General features: G+C 34.2%; 1 protein-coding gene across 3 annotated transcripts in view; it reads right to left on the bottom strand.

Moving 5' to 3' along the window:
- The window catches only part of LOC108761710 (uncharacterized), a 149,878-nt gene extending 141,771 nt beyond the window's left edge, over positions 1-8,107 (bottom strand). For 2 of the 3 annotated variants that reach the window (XM_018508401.1, XM_018508403.1), the window contains exon 1: positions 7,559-8,107. The gene's annotated coding sequence lies outside the window, so the exon portion shown is untranslated. The remainder of the gene's footprint in view (positions 1-7,558) is intronic. The other variant, XM_018508402.1, reaches the window with a different exon arrangement.
- Between the last annotated feature and the right edge of the window lie 14,713 nt (positions 8,108-22,820).

Raw genomic sequence — 22,820 nt, 5'->3', positions numbered from 1 at the left:
TGTATGCGTTTAAAATCGATCTTTCTCTCGTGTGCATTTTCGACGTATTACAGAATTATATGAGATACATTAAATGTTTACAATTATATAATCATATATCCTTCATTATAGATTTCTATCTCGCATTTCTCATAAAACTTTCAGCTATTGCGGATAGGGAGAGCGAATAATATAAAGTAGAGGGATAACATGGGTTTTGTCTCCCCGCAATCTTTCAAGATGTGAGTTGCCTCCATATGTGACTTTTGTGAAACTTTTATAGAACTCAAAAGAAACACTAGCTATTGTTGGCAACTTCGTTGTCCCTTCCATAAGGATGTTAGCGAATTATCTTCTTCTTCTTAACCCTTTCGTACCTCCGGGACATATATATATTCCACCTACGAAAAAAATCATAACTTTTAACTCTCCGGGAACCAGGTGGGGTGTGACATACCTTAGCAAGATGAATTTCTATAACTTCTTAAAAAGTATCACGTGCATGTTGTCGGTTTCGTGCAACTGGAGAGTGCATTGTTACCATCCATACTAAATTATAATATATTTATGGTAAAATATAGCATGGGGTATGAGATATATGACCCATGTTGATTTTCCACCTGGTTGTTCGCGAAAGGTTAAACAAGTACACTGTTAAATCTATAGTGTCAAATTTAACCTAATGTGAGTCGCCACTGCTTCTACTAAATATATCGTTATTTTTAACTAAAATGATAATTAAATTTGACACTATATAATGTTAAATTGATACTGTATAGTGTCAAATATAACCATTGTTTTAGTAAAAAAATAACGATATTATTGAGTAGAAGCAGTGGCGACTCACATTAAGTTAATTTGACCTTATAAGATTTAATATAATCCTATCGATTTTATTATGATTTGTTTTAAACAAGATTCAACCTACATATAAAAAAATCGCATACTTTGAAAAATGTAATATTTTCAGCAAAATATAATTATCTAAACTTTTGTAAAAAATCAAACTTTTTGAAGAATAATAGATACTATGTCGAAAAATCATAGACTTGATGCTAATTATATTAAACTTAAAAATCTTATTTAAATATGATTACAACTTTATCATGATAAATATTATAATAGTTTATATATGTGATCGAAGTGTGCGCAATCCACAATTCAGAAAACTTTTATTGTTTTAAATACATTTTAGGTTAAATAGTAGTGTGTGAGTGTGTTTGTACAATGCATTCAATGCACGCGCGTAACACACACACACACAATATATAATATATATTTAAAAAATAAAATTTAAGCTTATATTTGAAATATACCGATAATTCAGCTTTTTATGGTCATTATCTTGAATTCGCCATTTTGATTTTAAATTTTGATAGTAAATTTAAAATAAGTGCTCTCAAAAACCTATAAAACCGTCTTCATATTAAACACATCTCTTTTGGGAAAGCCGGAGGTACGAAAGAATTAAAATGTTCCTCCCACTTATCTCATCAATTTATTACGCGACTTGGCAATTTATTACTTGAAAATAACTATTAAAATTCGTTACATGAAATTAACAATTTAATTAACATGATATAAAGCAAATGCACATATTTGTTTAATTATATCGTATCTTTTTCTAGTCATTTCATAATCTTTATTTTCTTACGGCTTTCTCGCCATTCATAACATTTTCATTAAATTACAAAGATATTACATGTTTATTCATCCTAAATACACTACCGTTCATGAATTCACTCGTTATTTTTTCACATTTCGCGAAAAGTTAAGTTAAAAAATCTTTAAAAAATTTTGAAGAAATGTATGTAAATCGAGAACACGATAACAAAAATTTGATCTCTTCTTTTTTTCTATAAACTCTTTAATTTCAAAGTTAAAAAAGTTAAAAACATTTTATAAAAACAATTTATAAAGAATATTTTATAAAATATATTTTCTGAAGATTTTTATATAAGAAATTTGGTTATTGTGAAAAATCGTGGCAACAATTTTTTCATTGATTTTTTGTTCGGTGATGTTTTATCAAGCTAAAGCTCTTCAAAGCAAACAAAAATATTGGAAATATACCAATTTTCAATTTTATTTAGGAACGAAATATCGTAAAAACAAAATTAAAAAGTAAAAATATAGATCTATCTCTTCTCTTTAAAATGTATTTTCGAAAATTCTTCTCCAATTACTTATCACCGAAGTACTTAACCTTTCGTGAGATACGAGAAAATCGCAAGCGTTCCCAAATTTATAAACGATAGTGAAGTATAATACTTTCTCTAATTCAGCTTATGTAATTCAAACAACATTAATTCCTCTGTATTAAGTATGGTAACGTAACCTTTCGAAGGTTCGTGAGAAAATCTTTGTGCAATAGTTAAGATCAGCATGTAAGATACACTGACACAAAATAAAGTCGAGAACACATCTCAAAATTCTAAGTAAAGTAATAAAATTTTATCTTTACGAACAGCGAGACGAACAGTGATACGTGAGATAATATGGTCGATTTTTACGAAAATAACGTAATAAGTCGTAATGTATTCCCTGTCACGGAGAAAAAATGTAATATGCGTTAGAATTCTAGTAAATTTTATGGAACATGGTAGGCCCATTTAGGGACAGGCGTCCACTCGTATAAAATTTACTTTACTTTTCTGGTAAATGAGCGATCGTTATATAATATATAGTCGCACTGTAAGGTACTTTTTACATTCTGTAAATAAAGTAAATCTATAAATTATCATACATAGAATTTATTTTATCGAGTATTTTTTGTCTTAGTGCTGACAAAATTTACTTTACTGTGTAGTAAATACAAGTATCTAAAGTCTCGAGAGTTGTTCGCGCTTACAGTCTTGAGAATAGTATGATTTACTTTACTGTAAGAATAATCACTTGAGAGATGTACCGTCATATATTTTTACCTTACACTTACGGTATTTTTACTTTCAGGTAAGTGAAGTTTGTCATAAATTCGGCAAAAGTAGCCGGAATATTTTTACTAGTAAGGTCTCGCGTGTAAGGTAAAAATTACTCTACAATTTTTCTCCGTGATATTACATATGCATCCTCTCTCTGTACATTGCGATATTTCGCCTTTTTTGCATCCACGACCAGGCGGAACGTGTGAACGCCGAAACCTTTTATGACGGCTTGATTATAGGGATTACAGGATTACGTGGCGGGCAAACGAATTTATACTTAAAATCCGAGTGTGAACCCCGAGTGAACAGCTGCGTCTTCGCGACCCTTCCGCGCCCTTTCGTCACGCACGAAACGAGCGCATGCTGTGTACGTACTACATGTCTCTACTTCCTCTTTCTTTCTCTTCCTCCTCTCCGTCTCGCTTTCAGGCTCGTTGGCTTTCCTTTGTTCCCGTAGTGAAACGGAGTGACCACGGCAAAGAAACGTGAATACGACCCGTCGCAAATGAATCGGACATACGCCTGTGTGTACCAAGTCTAATTTTAAGCCACGACCGTAACCTGTTCGCTTACGATTTCCTTTATTTCTATCCGTTGGATAAGCCCCACGAGGGAAAAAAAATATGTTAGCGTTTTAACTGCATGCAAACGATAAAATGATATTAAAAAATCATGACGAAGAAAAGCTTCTTTCGTTCTCTCGTTTGCACGTTAATCGATCGTTGCACTTATTGTTAGACCCAGCTTCTTCTTTTCTCTCCTTTTATAACTCGATACCATTAAATCAGATCGATACCATTAAATCAGAAATCTACCGGCGAAAGTTCGTGAGAGAAAACCTTAGCACGATAGAGATTCGAGCGTACGTATTTGATTATATCCAAGAAATGAAGTTGAGAACACGTCTCCAAATTCCAGATACAACAATAAAGTTTTATTTCTACAGATAAACAGTTGCTCGCAAGATATTTATCAATCCGTTCGATACACGTAAAATGACGCACAGCGGGGAACGCAGCTCGTCCACCAAGCCAAGAGTAGTGCCTTCGTGAATGATATCACTTATTCTCCTACGTCGTCAACATCCGCCGCGACTCGCATCTGACCGAGAGGTGTGATTCACATCATCATTACAAATCACCGAGGTAATTGCGTTATGTAAGCTGAGCGTATTACGACTTTTCTCCCTCTCCTTCCCTATCTCTTTTTGTTTCTTAAATTTTCTTCTTTTGTATCTAGTCAAGGTATGTATTACTTTTATAAATTATTGTGCACACTTGAAGGGATTATATCCCGAGGAATTTGATAAATATTAATTCTCTTTCTCTCTCTCTCTCTCTCTCTCTTTCTCTCCTTCTGTTAAATTTTCTTCTTTTATATCTAGTCAATTTATGTATCAATTTTGGTAAATTACTGTGTGCTTGAAAGAATTACGTCTTGGAGCGTTTAATAAATATCGATTTTTCTCTCTTTCTTTCTCTTTCTTTCTCGCTCCCCTCTCCTCTCTTCTTCAAGGGGGTTATATTGGAACGAATTCCAGTTACCGCTGTCGCGAAAGAGAGCATTCACTTCTCTCGCTCTCTTAACCCGTAATCATCAAAAATAGCAGCACTGAACTTCAACGCATCTGGAACTAGTGGAACTACTCGATACATGGATCTCATAGATTCAGCCAAAACGCACGAATTCGACGAGGTTTTGTCACGTAAAAACAAATGTATGTATAATGTATATATACACACACACACACACATACATATGGTACCATTTTAATTAATACACGCAAATATCTCGAGATAAAGAGATATTTTTTAAAATCTTTCAAACAAAAATTTTATGGTTCCAAGAAGAAAAGAAGATGGTGACCTTCGTTGACCTCAAGAAGATGTCCTTAAGGTCAGGTCAAGGTCGCATAAAATTGTTTGAACAGAATCTCCCATTTTTTACTGCATATTCTTGTAACTTGTTTCAAGAGCTTTCCAAAACGCTATAATAATGTATTTTTTCATTAAGTACATTTTTTGAGTTAAGAGGTTTGAAAGTTACGGTACTCTCGGCATATTTGCATTTTTATGCATTATCTAAAGTGTCCGACTGACTGGCTAAAAACCTTTTGAACGCTACTTGGAGTCATGACCTTGATATCATATGTCAAAGCCATTCTTGTTCCTCTTATTTTCATTTATGCACTAAAAATTTATTTTTACGTAAAAATACAAATAAAAGGAACCTCCAATCAATAAAATAATAAAAATCTCAATTAAAAAAATTTTTTTCGTTCTTAGTATAAACTCAATCTCACAGATACGTATTAATGTATATATTTTAATTTTGGGAAAGAATTTTCAAATCTATAAAAAAAGAAATAAGTAATTGTTAAAAAAAATGTTGCGTCTAATCGGTGAAACAGACGGATCGTTTTAATAATATTTATTTGTAAGCCCATTACCGATCAATATCTTAATTTAATTATGTTGATATTGTTAATTTATTTTATATTAATTTGTGACTTATACCTGATTATTTATATTAATTATTATTAATTGATGACTTCTGAACATTATGCGTTATGTATACGTGATATTGCTGTGGACTTGAGTTTGAGATGACTCCATACAGTGTCGTAACTGTACTAATCAACGTTTCTTTCTTTTAAAGAATTCAAATCAATTTTTTATCTCATTCATAAGATCGTAACAGAATACACAACAATTCACACGAATGATTAATATGGATCTTTTACGATGGTTTTGTATTTTTATTCTAATTATTAATTATGCGTGTTGATGATGAAGTCAAAATGTACATATTTATATACTATCCGGCTAATTAAAATTTACGACTTTAATTTCATATGTCGTTCAATTATTAAAGTGTTTGTATTGTAATTTGCGCATTATTTACACCGACTCGTAAAGCCCTTTTTTTTCTAAAACTGTCAATTTGTTTGTTGAATTTGAAAGTCCTATTATTGCAATGTTTATATGTATATAAATTGAACCATATACTTTCAAAACGAATACTATTCGAACAGCACTTGATGTTAAAATTTTAAATACCTATTTACCTGCGAAATATCTTATCAGCTCATTTTCATGTCGCAACTCTTCCGAGCGCTTTTAAAATAAAATTTTATAATTATCTTCGGCTGAGTCACCCGAATAACAGATTTCAACCTATCAGAAACCGCATATTCTGATAGGTTGAAATCTATTATTTCCTGTTCCTGTTGTACCTTTCAATTGTATTTTAAGCTTTATCACATAAATAACGCGATTATTTATTTATCGTGCCGATTTCTAACATCCTTTTTTTTAACTATTAATTTGTTTATTGAATTTGGAAGTGCTATTATGGTGTTTATTATTATGTTTATATGAAAACAAATGCACTTTTGCAAATACACTTTTCAATTCTATAAACCTCTGTGCTTATACGTTTACAGTTTTATTACAGCTTTTTCTCGTATTTTTGGTTCTTTTTTCAGAGCCAAAGTTTACAGAGCCATTCTGGAGCACGTAATAAATTAATCCAACTACGCATGAAAATCATGGAGGATGTTAGAAGCAGCTGGCGTAAATTGCGATCCATTCGGTGTCTCACCGTGAATATCGCGCGATTGAAAAGTTTCGCTCAGCTCCACTTCTCGTTCCGCAAAAAGCGCGTGATCTAGTGATGCCATTTTCTGAAAAATGAATCGATTCATTTTTGAGGCCACGATTTTTATAATTGACTCAAGAGAGAAAAATGAATTGATTCCAAAGAATCGAGTTATATCGAACCCGTTATTATTGAACACAGTTTTCAAAGAACAAAAAAAAACACGAGAAGAAGCACGGTTTTCAAAGGAAGAATAATGTAGCGTGGTAAACAAAAATAAATGGATATTTCTTTTTATCCTATTCATTCAGTCTATCCTATAATTGTTGTCAACTATTTCTTTCCCTTTGTGAACAGCTTTTTGTTGTCTGTCTCGATTTCTAGATGGGATTCTCGCGCAGAGAGACATGTTGAACGTAATTGGTTGGTTTTACAGATAAGAATCCATCGTATATTCAATCGTTTGACGATCACATTGGGGAGTTTTTGCAATACCGTATATTCAGATACGGTGAACGTTAAAGTCACATTATTTAATGAAAAATCAAAACTGCGCATGCGCAGTTCGACTTTCCACTAAATAACTGACTTTAGCGTTCACCGTATCTGGATACACTGGATACTGCAAAAATTTTCTTATCATCTCCTCGATTCTAACTAAAAATGGATCGACGACAAATGAAATTTCTCAGAATTGGCTGACAATTGGATTCTTGAGGGTGAAAAAGAATCGATTCTCGATGCACGTCGAATCAAAATCTGGCATTATTAGCGTGACACGCGCTAGAGGCTGGTGAGAGGCCTCGATTTAAACGCGCGTACATATCGTCGAACGCGTCGAGCGCTCGCGCCGAACAGGGAACGCGCTGAAAAAAAGCGCGCTTCGGCAACGGCGGCGGCGACGACTACGACGACGACGACGACGACGCTCGTTATTGAGCGAGCCCGAAAACGCCGCGCTTTCGTTTATGTGCGTACACGTAGATAGAGGACGGAGGACGACGCCTCGGCGCGTCGCGCGGCGTCGCGCGCGCGCTCTCGTCGTTCTTCCTCACCTTTTTTTTAGCGCGAAAGTCGCGTCTCACGCCCGGGTGCTCCGCAGCGGTGATGATGACGATGACGACGACTACGACGGCGACAGCAACAGCAGCGATGCGGTAATCCAATATGGCAGCCTACACACATGTCAAAACAAACGCACCGATGCGAGTAGCGAGAGTGGAGCGCGCCGATCCGGGGTCGTGAGTCGTGAGTCGTGACGTGACGTCGTGTGTGCTCCGAAAAATTCGAATCGTCACGGCCGATCCCCGGACTCCGACGCCGGCACGTGCCGACGCGTCGCGTCGCGTCAGGCTGTAGGATCACTGTCGTCGTGATACGAATGCGCGAATGACGTACGCGAAGGAGAGAGACGAGGAGGAAGAAGGAAGAAGAACGCTGGCCCTCGAGCGCAGTAAACGACACATACTCTGCGAGCGCCCGCCACCGACTAGCGGCGTAGCAGCCACTACCAGCGAGAAGTGAGCTGTGAGACGCGCCAGCCTGCCAGCCAGTGCCGCCAGTGGGGCCAATAGTGGGTGCAGGACGACTGGGAGGAGGGGAATCGGCGAGACCTCAGTGGCGCTCAACCGAGACGGACGTCCCAATCACCCTTCACCCTTCTTCACGAGCCGCTCTCCTTTCAATCGCTTTGCGTATTCATAGAGAAGGTGCTATCACATTTACATTTTATATAATAACTTCATTAATAATCAATATTTAAAGTTAAAACAATTACGTTGGTCAAAATGTTGTTTGTTCAATCGACTCTAGACTCAAAATTACGAATTACATTCGATATTTAGGACACTATTTATAAAAATGTGGCAGTATGCGTAAAGAAACAGGGATGGCTTTCCATACAAATGGATTTGAAAAATTTGTTTTGTCTAAAAAAAACGTTTGATTACAACATTAATAAAAAAATTAAGTATTACAAAACGTATGCAAATTATATAAACGTACGCATAACTCCTTCCGTATACATGTAGATTACGCAATACTAAAAATCTATAGTACATGCAATATAAACTATAGATTAACAGAGCTTCGATCGATTTGTGGAATAATTATTTTAATATGAAATCCGAGAGATAGAGAGAGAGAGAGAGAGAGAGAGAGAAAGAGAAAGGCCGTCAGCAATCAACAGCTTAAGATTAGCAAAATGCCATTATCTAACTTTGCATAGCTTAAAATGTATACAATTAAATAACAAAGAACACTCAAATGTATATGTATATATTCGTATGATAATACGCTCAAATTTTAGAAGAACGAGGAAATATGTGTAATTAAATGATAAACTGTACTTTAAAAACGAAATGCTTGAAAGTAAAAATGCGTTATAAAAAATGCTAATTATTATATATTGGCATATTAGCGTCATGGTGTAACGGCGAGCTATTATACAGATTATTCTATAAGTAACTGCTAAAATTCGTTATTTAATGATAGAGATTAAGAGGGGCCATAATATCTACACTGGCAACATGATACCACATTCTACATCATAGAGAAGAATGGGAGAATTCCTGACACCTAAGAAAAGATTTAAATAAAACTGTCAATTATTTATGTCAATCATTTAATCAATGTCTTTATTCCAAAAATACTCTGTAATTTATATTTAAACTACAATAATTAGCATTCATATACATACATATAATCAATATAAACTATAATTTTTAAGTAAAAAACAATCCTTACCGTTTGAAATTATTCGTCATCACGCGGAGTAATACCGAATCAGTTTTCGTCTTTTGTTTAAAATTATAATTTACATTAATATAGTGTTGTATATAAATGTGTATTATTGTAATTTTAAGTCAATATCCTTTAAATAAAACATATTGACTTTTACTGCTGTAATTGATAAATAATCGCTGGCACTATTTTTTCCTTAGATACTCGCAAGTACTCCATTATTCTCTACGTCAAAATCATTGAAAACATGTATTTATCTTAACAGCGTGTGCTGTAGTTTCTACGGTCACGTGTATAGTACGACACTTATATATGGTCACTTGCTATATTAAGAAAGGAGAAGAATCAATAAAACTGTTTTTGAGTTCCCTATCGATTTCAATTAAACAAATTTTTTATATTATTATAGTATAATAGTATTATATAATAGTATTGTATAATAGTATTATATAATCAATAGGAATGTTAAAAATAGTCATTATATGAAAAAAACTCAATCCATAAAATCCTACTTAATTAATAGTCTAGATTCTAGATATATCATCAAAATACAGAAATCTTTTTCATGACTAATAAATGAATTAATAAAGTATTTTTGTTCATCATAGTGCTCTGCCTTCATATTAACGTCATTTTAGACTATCTATCGTCCCTAAGATGAAGATGAATATAACTCATTGTGAAAAAATGAATTTTTTTATTACTCTTCACATATGAGTGCCTACCAAAAAATGAGATTCACAAATAAATGATCACTATTAATTGCTTACAGATTTAAACCTCTATACTGCGTCAAAGTTGTGATCATAGTAAAGAGATAGGTTTTTTATTTTTTTTTATTTTTAAAATTTTAGGAACTACTCCATTTCGCGCGCGCGCGCGCGCGGCTTATGATTGCGTTTCAAGGCTGAATATAATTTCGGCGCGCAGTTTACAGAACGGGATATGTACTTATACAAATTTACACCGAAAATAGTATTTAAGCACTGAGAATCTAAATTAAACCATAATTAGGGCTATAATTACCAGGGGCGGCGAAGTAAAATTTTCCAGTGTATGGAGCTCCCGAGGATACATTGAGGGAGAGAAGAGGAGGATAGAGGGATAAATATATTTTCTCATATATATCTTTTCTACATGGCAAAAGTAGCCGCTCTAATTTAATTTTTTTTAAATAAAATTATTAATAACCTCCTCCATATTTAACTTATCGACCATTTCTCGATAAATATACAATGTCGCAATATGATTTATGTTTTTGTTTCATTATCGATCGAAGATAACTTTTTTAAATGTCTTAAATAAGAAAATGATCTTTCATTCGAACAAGTTGATGTAGAAATTATTAAAAGAGCGCGAATAAATTTTACGTATTCTGGTACAAAATCTCTAATCTCGGGATTGTCACGTAAAAATTGCATTACATCCTTCAAGCAATGCAGTGGCATTTTTCGTATGTTTGTAATTTCTAAATTATAATTTCTAATTTCTAAATTTTTCCCCGACCAAATATCATACAGATATGAAATTTAATATATGAAATTCCATACATAGAATTATTCAGTGTATGGAGTACTTCATACCAACCATCCTGGAGTCGCCGCCTATGATAATTACTCAGTTGTATACTTACATTCGTGTCTTAAGACACCTCATTTATTGTATATATCCTTTGACAATACATTCCCTTACATAAACTATTATTGCGAACAAAATTTTTTTTAATAAAAAAGACAAAAGAAGCCTCTATAACGATACAATCTTGACGCAGTATAGAGACTTGAGTCTGTAGGCAAATAATAGTGATTATTAGAGATCGGATGTAAAATTATCGGATATCAGATATCTAAAAAGAACATCGCACCGGATATCCGGTAGAGCAATTATTCGACCTGACATTTTCCCAATAACCGGTATAAATTTTTCTTACATAATTATTATTTTTTACATTTTGAATGTTTGTGCAATACGAACAGAATTGTTTAATGGAAATCAATAGAGGAATCAAAACTTCTTTAAAAAATTATTTGCGTTGTTATATGAAATGATACAAAAATTCTTGGATGAACCATAAGAGGTTTAATATGATAAGCAGTATCAGTATTATTATCCTCGAGTGGCAATAATTTAAATACGATTCTAATATTATGATAATATAAATTTTTAATGATAAGAGAATATATATATCATAATCTAACAAGATAATTTTCTGATGATGTGATAATATCACAATCTAATGTAATATAAATTTCTGATAATATAATGGTATATCATATGATACGATAATATGCCATTTTTATATTATCTATGCTCTGTATAAAATATAAATATAAAACTTTTAGTATTTCAGTGACGGAGAGATATAACAACTTAATACTTACGGAAATACGATATAAATCAAACTAAAATCTCTTGATTTTATGAAGTTTTATTATTATACCTTTTGTCATATCTTTTTATCTTGTTGACAAATAAAATGGATATTTAGTAACTCTGAATATGTTTCGATATAAAACTTTCATTAGAATTTGAAAATGTTTTATCTTTTGTATTCACCACATACCATTTTGGTCTTTTTATATTTTAATATTTTTGTATTTAACGGTCGCAAACTACATATAATATATTGTTTTATTAGGATTTGAAAATATTTGATTCTTTATATTGATCACGTCTCTGTAAATTTTTGATCCCATTTTCGTATTCAGCGATCCCAAAAACTTTTAAAGGTATTACATTAAATATGTTTCTTATTGTTAGAAAAAATCAAATGAAAGAACTAATTATATGGATTTAGCGTGCAAAATTTTGTGCAAAAATTGATAATTTCTTCATAGCACTCATTTTTTCCTTCAAACACAACTATTTTGTGTTATCTTTAGTTATACGTAAATAAAGTATACATGGCCTATCTAAGTTTTGCGATTTTTTTAAATTTTTTGTTGAATCCAAAGAAAACTGATGATCCAATTTAAAATACTTCTGAAAATAAAAAGGAATATAAGATATTTTTTAATACTTACATGGATGCAGTAAAGATTTTAAGAAAAAATAGCCTAAGTACATGTTTCCATCTTTTTCGTAAAAAAATTTTAGAAAAAATTAGGTGAGTCAATATTACATTTATAAAATTATAAGTTTATCAACATATTGACGTTACATTATTAATATGTAAAAGTACGCGAAAAACTATTTTCCAAACAATTGATTTACCTATTTATTTATTATATTTATTTTTGTCTATTTATTTCTACGATATTTAGTAAGTATAATATAGAATCCATGGTCTGAAATAACAAAAATATAAAAAATACGTTACAATAGATGTGTATACACTTGAGGTGCGTTCCGTATTAGCGCTTACAGGAATGTAAACATCATTTGTCTTTGTTTAATATTTGATAGATATCAAGGATGAAGTGATAGCGTGTGAGCGTGAAAACGAAATGCACCTTCAGTATGTCTAGGTTGCATTCCGTTACGCATATAATGCGCACGAGAGGTATCATTTTATCCTTGTTCAACACTTTGCGAACATCCAGAGAACGCGCGTTTCGTTCGTACGTCAGCAGGTCGCCTTGAAGACGCGTATAGCCTTGGATATCGACCGACCCGGCTCGACTCACCTTCGCCACTCGTCTGTGTGTTCCGACTGCGATCCCACGCGCTCTCTTTCCTTCTCTCTCTCTCTCTCTCTCTCTTGCTCGCTCGCTCGCTCGCTCGCTCTCTCCATCCTCCCAGCAACCGTGAGCCACGGCGTCGCAGCCTCAGCCCCAAAGACTCGAATTCGCCAAGTAGTATAGGCCGTGCAAACGCCTACGCCGCCTGCCTCAGGCTCGCAAGCGACTACGTCCCGCACGAATTGCGAGCGAAGCGAAAGCTCTCGGCGAGAACTCGAAGGGTGTCGTCTGGCACTCTGGCCGCCCTGTCTTATCCTCTCCGAATCCTTGCTGCAGGGCAGAGCGGTGCTAATTCCAACCGGATGGATTAAAGTCACTTGATAAATTATTTTTAATCGAAATCGATACGCGACCGCCAGTCTTCGAATACCGATTCGCATTTGCGGTAGTAAATAACATCAATGGAAATGGTTGCAAGTATACAGCCTTGTATTATTGCCTCTATCCCGTCTTTTCCGTTTGCCATAGGGTGCGACCCTACTAATTCCATTGGGACAAATTAAACACACGCTAAATTATTCTTCGTTCCGCAATTCCGAATAATATTTTCACGCGTCGCTGCTACCTCGTAATAGTATCACCATCCGTTTAAAAGCTAATTAAAAGTAGAATGTTTAAATAACGGCTCGGTGTGATCGATGCGAAAATGGCGAGTTTCGGCTAAGAGTAATCCGTCGTCGTTACAACTGTCACTCTTCTCGTACGCGCCGGTATCTCGCAAACTCTCCCGGAGTGGCATTTTCACCCCCGTCCCGCGTCGCGAGTCAGAGTTTCGTGCCATAGACTATGTTTGTGCTTTACGGTCCTTTGTCACGGGGGTTCGCTTCATCCTTCCCTGCGCTTCGCCTACCCCTAACCCGTCCTTCGTGACGCGAATTCGACATTGTCTTTGCCGTCAAGATTCGTCATTCTGACGCGACGCGACGGCGATTATAAAAAAAGATAGACGTTTGAAAAGTCGGCTAAAGCGCACGCGTCTCCGAACCTATTAACGCCAGACAGATCAAATCAATAAATGTATACACATCTCGTATATATTGTCTGAAAGGAAACAGAATTCTCATCTCACTTTGATAAATATAATTCTGTTTAAACCTTATTCTGCGAGCAAAACTTTCTAAAAATCAAAGTATATATTTTTTTACGTATTAATTTATTTATTGTAATTTAAGAATAATCTTTACTACAAATGCGTGTGTGTGTGTTGCAACCGAAGATATAAATTTTAAAAAATGTGTAGTATTTGGTCTAAAAGTTACACTTATTAATTATTTTTTTAGTAAGGTCATAAAAAATTTTTAAATAAAAATTATTTTGTCTAAGAAAATCTATATAATAACTTGAATCTTATTGTTAAACAAAAGTTTTAAATTATTCTTTTTAATATTTTGAATGGCAGTAAAATAAAATAATTTTTATTTGTCTTATAAATAAATTTTTTATAATTCTGTGATTTAAAAAAGTAATAAGTATGTACACTCAAATTAAATATATTGTATATTACTATATTCTTTTCATTGTACGATTCTCTTTTAAATTAATATTAAAAAGAAACGAATAGAAATCTTTTCAATTGTAAATAAATTTTTATGAGCAATGCAGAATTTAAAAATTAAAAAAATATTTTTCGTGTATTAGTTTAATTTTTTTAAAGAATAATTTTTAGTTCAAAGATGTATGTTGAATAAATCAAGATTTGATATAAACGTATTATTTTCTTAATTGTATTCATGAAAAAAATGACACAGCAACGCCGGAGGTACTTACATAGCAATCTTGTACTTACAATCTTACGAAGAAGGAAAATATTATGGTCGAATGTCGGCGAGATGTAACATCAGGATTTCTATGCATACGTCTGTCTGTATTTTTACATTATGGAACTCGGGCGCCTCTATATTACGCAAAGAGAATGCACAGTGCGTAAACAGACATAAAAAGAGAGGCGAGGGAGAAGTGACAGCAGATAAGGGGACGAGAAATATTCTGTGCACAACTTTCTACGAGGAATACTATCTACTGGAGTAATACAAATACAATTTTTGTCAAAAATAAATCAGTAAGATGTGCTGCTGCAAAACGCAACATATATATAGAATACGAAAGAACAATTGTTATAAAAAGTCAAATAAAAAAGTTAAAAACTAGTAATTAATCAATATGAATAGAGATTTGTTTAGGTTCTAAAGAATGTAAAACTTGAAAATATATAGTACCAATAATGCAGACACTAGTTATGTATACGTAAATTTATTATTAAATAACATAAAATTTTGGTCTCTTTGCACTTTCCTGCGTATAATAGCACTGGCATATTGGAATAGCCAATCAAATTTTCACAATTCACTCTCCTACTGCGCATACCTCGGGAATGGTACATCTTGTCTTTTTACATCATGGATGTGTACGCGATTATACACATACAAGGTATCTCAAAACGTACGATGAATATTTTATAGACAAATTCTTCGTAACATTTTAAGACAAAAAGTCTAATAATACAAAAATGTTAAGACTACGACAGTTTTTAAATGGGAAGAGTTTAAAAATTACAAATGACGAGGAGAAATTTAGAATTTCGATCGCTCAGGGATGGCAAGATGCTCTATGAAGGTGCTTCCTCGAATATGCCTTCGATGATAACAAGGCTCCAAGGTATAATCTCATTACAGGCAGATTGCTGAAAGAGTTTCCTTCTGTAGAAGGTGTTACTTAGCTTATGTAACGCCATACTTTGGGAGAGCTATGTACCCTCCACAATGGAAAGTAGGTCATCATGATCCAGAAATCTGGTAAACCAGCGGAGGACGTAAAGTCAAACCGATCCATTAGCTCTTGTTATCTGTCTTTTCTAAAATAATGAAACAACTATTCATACAGAGGATATGCCTATATCATTGAGCAGAGACAGCTAACACCAGACCATACGGGCTCCGGAAAGAATACAACACCATAGCCCAGAGAGAGAGAGAGAGAGAGAGAGAGAGAGAGAGAGCACAAAATATTTATTATTTATTTTCTGAAATTTTATATAAATATTTTATACATATATTTTATATAAAGCTTTATTCGAAATATTATTAAAAGATAGATTAAATATTTAATGTAATATCTATGATAAATATAAATAAATATTTCTATTAAGTATTTTTTATTTGAATTATTATGTCTTATTAAGTATTTCCATTACATTTACTACAACATTTACAATAAATATTTTATAATAAACATTTATGATCTATGCAATTTAAGTACAAAAATATTTGCGAAATATTAAAATAAGCCTTATAAATATTTATAAATATTTTGTAAATATTTTATAAATATTATATGCTGTCTGGAAGAACAAGTACATATATAGACTTCTTCTTCTTCTTCTTCTTGTCTGACCAGTGGATTTCCGATTCTTGATTAGAATCGCATAGTACCATAAGTCTTTGCATAGACTTGTGGATAAAATTATGTAGGAATAAATATGGTTGTACCATTGGTGCCGCCATATTCTTGCATCGACGCCATCAACCAATCCCGTCACAGCCTCAGCTCGTACATCTCTAACTTGAGGGTCTCTAAGGTCGAGCTACCAACCTCTCGCGCAAAAGGTGGTTTCTATTGTAGTTATCATTGGTCGTGATTTTCAAGATAATTTCGCGATATGACATGGCTTTTGTGCGCGTCTACTCCTAACTTCTGATTATTCCGTCGCTCGATACCGCAAAGGATATTCATGAGGGCTTCCATTTTCCCTTCCTCCTTGATTTGATCGACGCCGCGCGAGCGCGTTCTCACCGGGCGTGTAACAGTAAAAGAAGGTCACTGATATCTATATGAAATCATAAGAATTTTTTATTTTTGCATTTGTAGAATTCGCTTTTGACTAATTTCGTATATATAGAAACAAGTTGCAGATTTATGAAAAGAATTTTTACTTTTTTAATTATCCAAACATATTTTTATCAGTATCAATCAAGTTGATTTCCGAGAAAGGGGATATTTCTTTAGAAACTCTACATCGATTCATCAATATTTCCTCTATAACAATGATGCCAAATTTCATGATATATCAAATTAAACAAATAATATCTTTGTCTTAAATAATAGATATTTATTTATTATTACTAAATTTATATTATAAATAAACAGCGTACTAAATCCATTTCACTCAATAATATCACCAATTTAATTATTGCGATATTTTCAGATTTTATTCGTTCTCCATAGTAAATAATTGCTAATTAAAACGCAAACATGATTCAAATTCATTTCTGCTCGATCATTAGGAAAAGTCGGACCAACTCCTATGATACAGGTAGTTGAGACCACTATCTGCTCCCATAATACAATATATTTTTTAAGTGCCGTAAGCAAAAAACGAACATCAATTAATTAATTCCGAATTGACAAACACGAGCGTTGTTTTAGCGAGCCGGCGATTTTCGGGAGTAGATTGAATTACACAAGGAGAGGAATGGAATAACGTGCAATTGGGTCACCGACGTGAGATAGATTGGCGTGCAGTACTCGTCCGTTTGCTTTGCAAAGATCATGATTTCTGATTCGGTGCTTCAGAGATACTGAGCACGGCGCATACTCCTGTCCCTCCTGCCACCCCCTTATATTCATTCTCATCGTCGATTGTGATTGCCGCAGAGGTTGTTTGCATACTATCGCCTCTGGAATTGAATTACTGTCGATTTAGACATATTCGCATCACGTGACGAGTCGAGATCCGTCTTCCTGGATTGATAATGCGAAGGGTTTCCCGTCCTTTCACACGGGAAAGGAGAGATTTATAATGTACGCGGCATTGAGAAGATTTCGCCGATCATGGCAAACGGCAGCGAGTACCAATACGGGTCCTTTGTGAACGATGATGTCTAATATAGGCGCGTTGAATGCCTACACGACTAGGCGTCGTCTGCCGCCTGCGATATATACTTTCGACGAATCTGTAATATATTCCACGGGAGATGCCACGGAGATAGGCGCGTATCTGATCTGCAGGCATTTCAGCCGGGCTACACACCGACAGCATATTCAACAACTATTCTCTAGGAACATACTATTGTACGAATACTATGTACGAAGAATGGAATTATATAGAAAACGTTTTACCCCGGAGTTCCAGAATCAATTACATACTCGTCTGAAATGGAAAAAAAATAGCGTACAGTATTTTTTGAAAAACTAAAATATAAAGATGTGCAAATTATTCGAATTGAATTGAATTAGATAAAATTTAATTCGGATTTGAATCTTCAAATCCAAACTCTTCGAAAATTTGAAATCTGAGAGATTTGAATACAAATCACATAGGTATATTGTCAATCTTTTATAATCAAATTATCTCATTTTTTATCTCTCTACATATTTTATACAGGGTGACTTAGAATAATTCCGTGTCCTTGTAAAGACTTGGTTTTTGACTGAATTCTGAGACGATTTTTCCTCTAGGAAAATTTTATCTGACGCTTATTTTTTTGAGTTATTAAAAGATAAAGTTAGCGAATTACGAGCTGTGTACAAAAGGTAAGCAGGGGCGGCGCACTCGCCGGTTGACGCGAACGAGAGGCACTCGTTGCGATGAGTTGACTTAAGGACTTTGTATATGTGTGTGTATGTGTATACAGATAACAGCTTCTCTCTTTATTATAATACCGTGCGTTTTTTCATTTCATTTCTTCGGACTATTTCAGTAAAGTAAAAGAAAGATATACAAAATTTTAAGATATACAAGAATAAAAAGTTTCCTAATTTTTAATTCTTGTATTCCTTAGAAGATATTTTTCTCTCTTTCTTTCGTTTAAATCTCTAGCTGTTGTTCCTCCTAAAGTACTACATCATTTTACCTCGATGAAACTTTTTCATTTTTCATTCTTTTGCTTTCTTCGCTTTTTTAGCAGAAAAACTTAAAAAACTTTTTTAATATTCTTATTGTACATTTATTCTATTTACAACTTATTTAAAAACAACAAAGTGCGGTAAAATTGAAATCACAAGAATCTTACACTTGTATTCCTAACGGAATAAGAGGCTAAATAATATATTGGTGCATGCGATAAGTCGCCGCAGATGTCGTGAAAGAAAGAAACGCAGCAAGGTCATGATGTACTACCGCAATGTAATAAACAGGAGACGCTACGAACTAAGTGCCAGGATGTTAAGACGTCGTCACTATCCTTATTTCGCGCCCTGCCTGACCCGAACTAATCAAGCAGCCGGTAATAATCACATTACATTAACAAAATTACCTGCCAGACTAACCCTGGCGGTTCGATCCCACGTCAATGCGTGGTAGACTTTGGAGTCTGTCCTATTCTCCACATGTTTACGCTCATCTACCCAAGGCTACGTAACTCGAATGAGAGAACCCTCGAACACGAGAACACGAAGTTTATACCCTATAAGCGTATAATGTTATTAAATATTAGTATTTCAGGTATATTCTTAGAATATTAAATGTTTAATAATAACGTAATGTTTAATGTAACGTTTTAGTAATATTTTATTAAAATTATATATTAAATAATATTCCTGAAATATTAATGAATAGTTATACCATTATCTTGTATGAGTTGTGTTGTCATGGATCATGAGAGTACAAGGTTTTATCTATCATATTTTTCGGTTCTAGTAGAACTAACTCAAATTTGAATTATCGAGAGCACCCATTGGCAGCTACAGGCGAAACACACCTTGTGCGTGTTATAGCGTTTTTCATTGGCAGAACTAGTGCGCACTCAGTGCACTTTAAAGCCGTTGTACAAAAATCGACGTAAAGATGTACATTTAATAAAAATATATAAATCATGAAATATTCGATACATTTTATTGTGCTATTTGATAAAATAAATTTTGAGCATTTTATCAATTGAGATATCTCACTTTTATATTTAGATTAGAATAGTGTACAACAGCTTTAATGCGCACTAGTTTTGCCAATGAAAAACGCTATTAGACCCAGTTGGCCCTCAAGATATGTGCAAATCTCTAATGAGCATCCATTTTGTAAATTTTTAGCAAATTTCTTCTGTAAATTCACAAATATTATGAAATTGCAGTAAAACGTTACATGATTTGTAAATGATGCATGTTTCTATTGTAGAGGTATTGTAAATTGACAAATATTTCTAATAGAGTGTATAGTCTGTAATATATTAATAACTATAAAAATGGAGCTTTTAAACTCGCATGAGCGAAAAATGCTATATTCGGTCAAGGCGATTCTTTTTTAAAGACGGTCTTCATACGTTTTCCTGCGTGATGCCTTCTAAAAGTTCTACTGAAATATTCGTATCTCTCGTTGTCGAGGCGAGTCGGCTTCAGAAACGTTATTAGGATTCAAAGAAAGTTGTGAAATCCGGATTATCGTCAGAACAAACATCCACATTAAACGAGATTAATTAAAAGTTCTTGCCACCCTGGGCGTCTGCACTGCCCTTAGCGGAATAAATCTTTTATATCCTTTATGAGAGGGTAGAAGGAAGAAGAAGGGGGAATGGGAAGCAGATTTGGGAGAGACGCATTCAAGACGATCACGCGGTAGGCTGCGCTCGCGAATTTCTTCGTGAATTTCACCGTGAAACGATCGCTCGAACCGACCGTGTTTTCCCCGAAGGCGACGCGGGCGACGGCCATCGGTGGATGTGAGGAAAATGGATGTATGTACAAATCGGGAGCTGAAGCCGCCAGATAAATTGAGATTGACGGAAATGTCGAATATTTTCGATCTCGAAAGCGCGAAGCGCGAGCGCGACCGTCGGCGAAAGTGCTCTTATTTAATTTACAACCGGTGTCGGCGCCCGACTATTTCCGTATCCGGCGATAAAGGGAAATGGTGATAGAGCGCGTGAAAAATCGTATCACCTACGAAGAGCAATACGTAAAAAGGAAATCTCCCGTTCTCAAGTAAAATGACAACTAGATATAAATAACTAATCAATTTTTTAATCAATCTTTCACGACTTCTCATAAGAGTCGTGAATATGATCGAAGAGCTGCGATACAATTTTTGAAATATTCACGCTAATCACGGCAATTAGTGCTAGATAAAAATCGCGTATAATTTCTTTTTCTGAAATAGTTGCCAGGGTATGCGATAAATACCATGATGATGTGGAGCCGGAAGTTGTTGATTGATCTATACTGCAATTAATTGGAGCACAAATAGAGCAGTTCCAATAATTGAGTATCCGGCTAAATGCCCAAGTATAGTCAAGGGTGTTTTGAAGTGGAAACATGAGTGGAGACACTAGCCTCGATACGAGCACATTCAAAGCTCATATAGGTACCTGTATCAGGTGCTTATATTCATAGTTGCAATATTTGTAATTGTCAAATGTATGATATTCGTCTAAATTATCTAAAGTAAAAAATTCTCAAATTCAATATCTATAATGTATTAATAAATAATTCTTTTTTACTTGTATCTGTATTTATAATAATTTGGATGTTATAAATATCTACAATGTCGACCAAAAGTTTGGAACCGTTAATTTCAAACGTTGATTATATGAAATAAAATCAAACTTATACGTTATAATTTAACATCTGTTAAATTATATATTCTATTGAATTTCTTGTTGAAAGGCAGAGAAATTATAAAAAGAAATATAGATACTTGCACACTATTGAACATAGTATTAGTAAGAATCAATCGTCAATCGCAGCATTCATTTGAATGAAAATTTACATTTTTTTCGTTGAGGAAAATTTCAATTTCACGAAACAAGATTCCCGCATCATTTCGCATGCGAAGACGAAATTTACTCCGCATGATACTTGCAATATCCGCAAGACATTCGAAGATCCATTTTGATTCCTGAAAAAGATAAATAGCATAACGTACAATAGAACTTCTCGGAAATTGTAAACTCTTTCTAAAGCTTTCCGAAACTAAATTAAGAGTAATAATTATACATTTAGCTGAGTCGACGTGACATTTTGCGTTCTTAATCTGATTAATTTATTTAATAATACTGTATTCTTATGTAATAAATTGATTCATTTCCATAGCATTGTTGACTACTACTTCCTCTTTTTATCTTTCTTGATTAGTTCCTATTGTTGACTTTATCGCATATCGAGATCTTCAATTTTCTCTGCAGTCTCTTTCTTACAACAACGTAATAGCACAATAGCACATCTGTCTGTCGAGCCGGAACAATCCTGTTTCTCTAAACATGCAGAACAAAGGGGAACATCCAATTTTATTTATCTTTCAGTATATTGTAAACTTTCTTTCCACTTAACACTTTATCTGCGTAAACTTAACGATTAAACTAATTATGAAGCGAATAAACGAAATCGAGAAAGAACGTGTTATAAGATAAACTTCCTCAGTCACGAAAAAGAGACAATTAAAAATTCAACTCCGTTCACATACACACAAACATAATTTAAGCGTTGCACTATCGCACGAAAATATTTATAAAGTAATTTACTCGAAACTTTAGATATCCGTTTATTTCCCGGTTCTCTTCCACGGGGATTCGAGCAGCAACTGAGCGATTTATTCGATTATCGATGGCGCAAGCATTATTAGTGAGAACTCCGAAACTACACACATTCAGCTCGGATCCGGATTATTGTTAAAGTCGAAACATTGTATGCAATAAATAGAACCACGTTCTATTCGAGAGCGCGCACCTGCCGTGTATCACTTCCTTTGAAGCTTTGTTAAAGTCACTTCTCTCAGGGGTATTCGACGACCGGTCAGTCGCTCAGAGCTTTCAGAGGGCCTTAACGTAATGATCAATTGTGCGCGATCCGCTCGGAAGAAGCCGAACGTCCTCTTTGCTTCCGTCTCCACGCATCTTCGTCTTCGTTTCCTCTTTGTAAGTCCTCCTCTCCGTCATCCAACCCTGCCGCGTCGCGCCGGCACCACCGGAAGCGA

Source organism: Trachymyrmex cornetzi, unplaced genomic scaffold (genome assembly GCF_001594075.2).
Source record: "Trachymyrmex cornetzi isolate Tcor2-1 unplaced genomic scaffold, Tcor1.1 scaffold26, whole genome shotgun sequence".
In the NCBI taxonomy this organism is placed as follows: Eukaryota; Metazoa; Arthropoda; class Insecta; order Hymenoptera; family Formicidae; genus Trachymyrmex; species Trachymyrmex cornetzi.
Note: the sequence above shows the minus strand (reverse complement) of the source record. Positions and strands in the feature narration are given on the sequence as shown.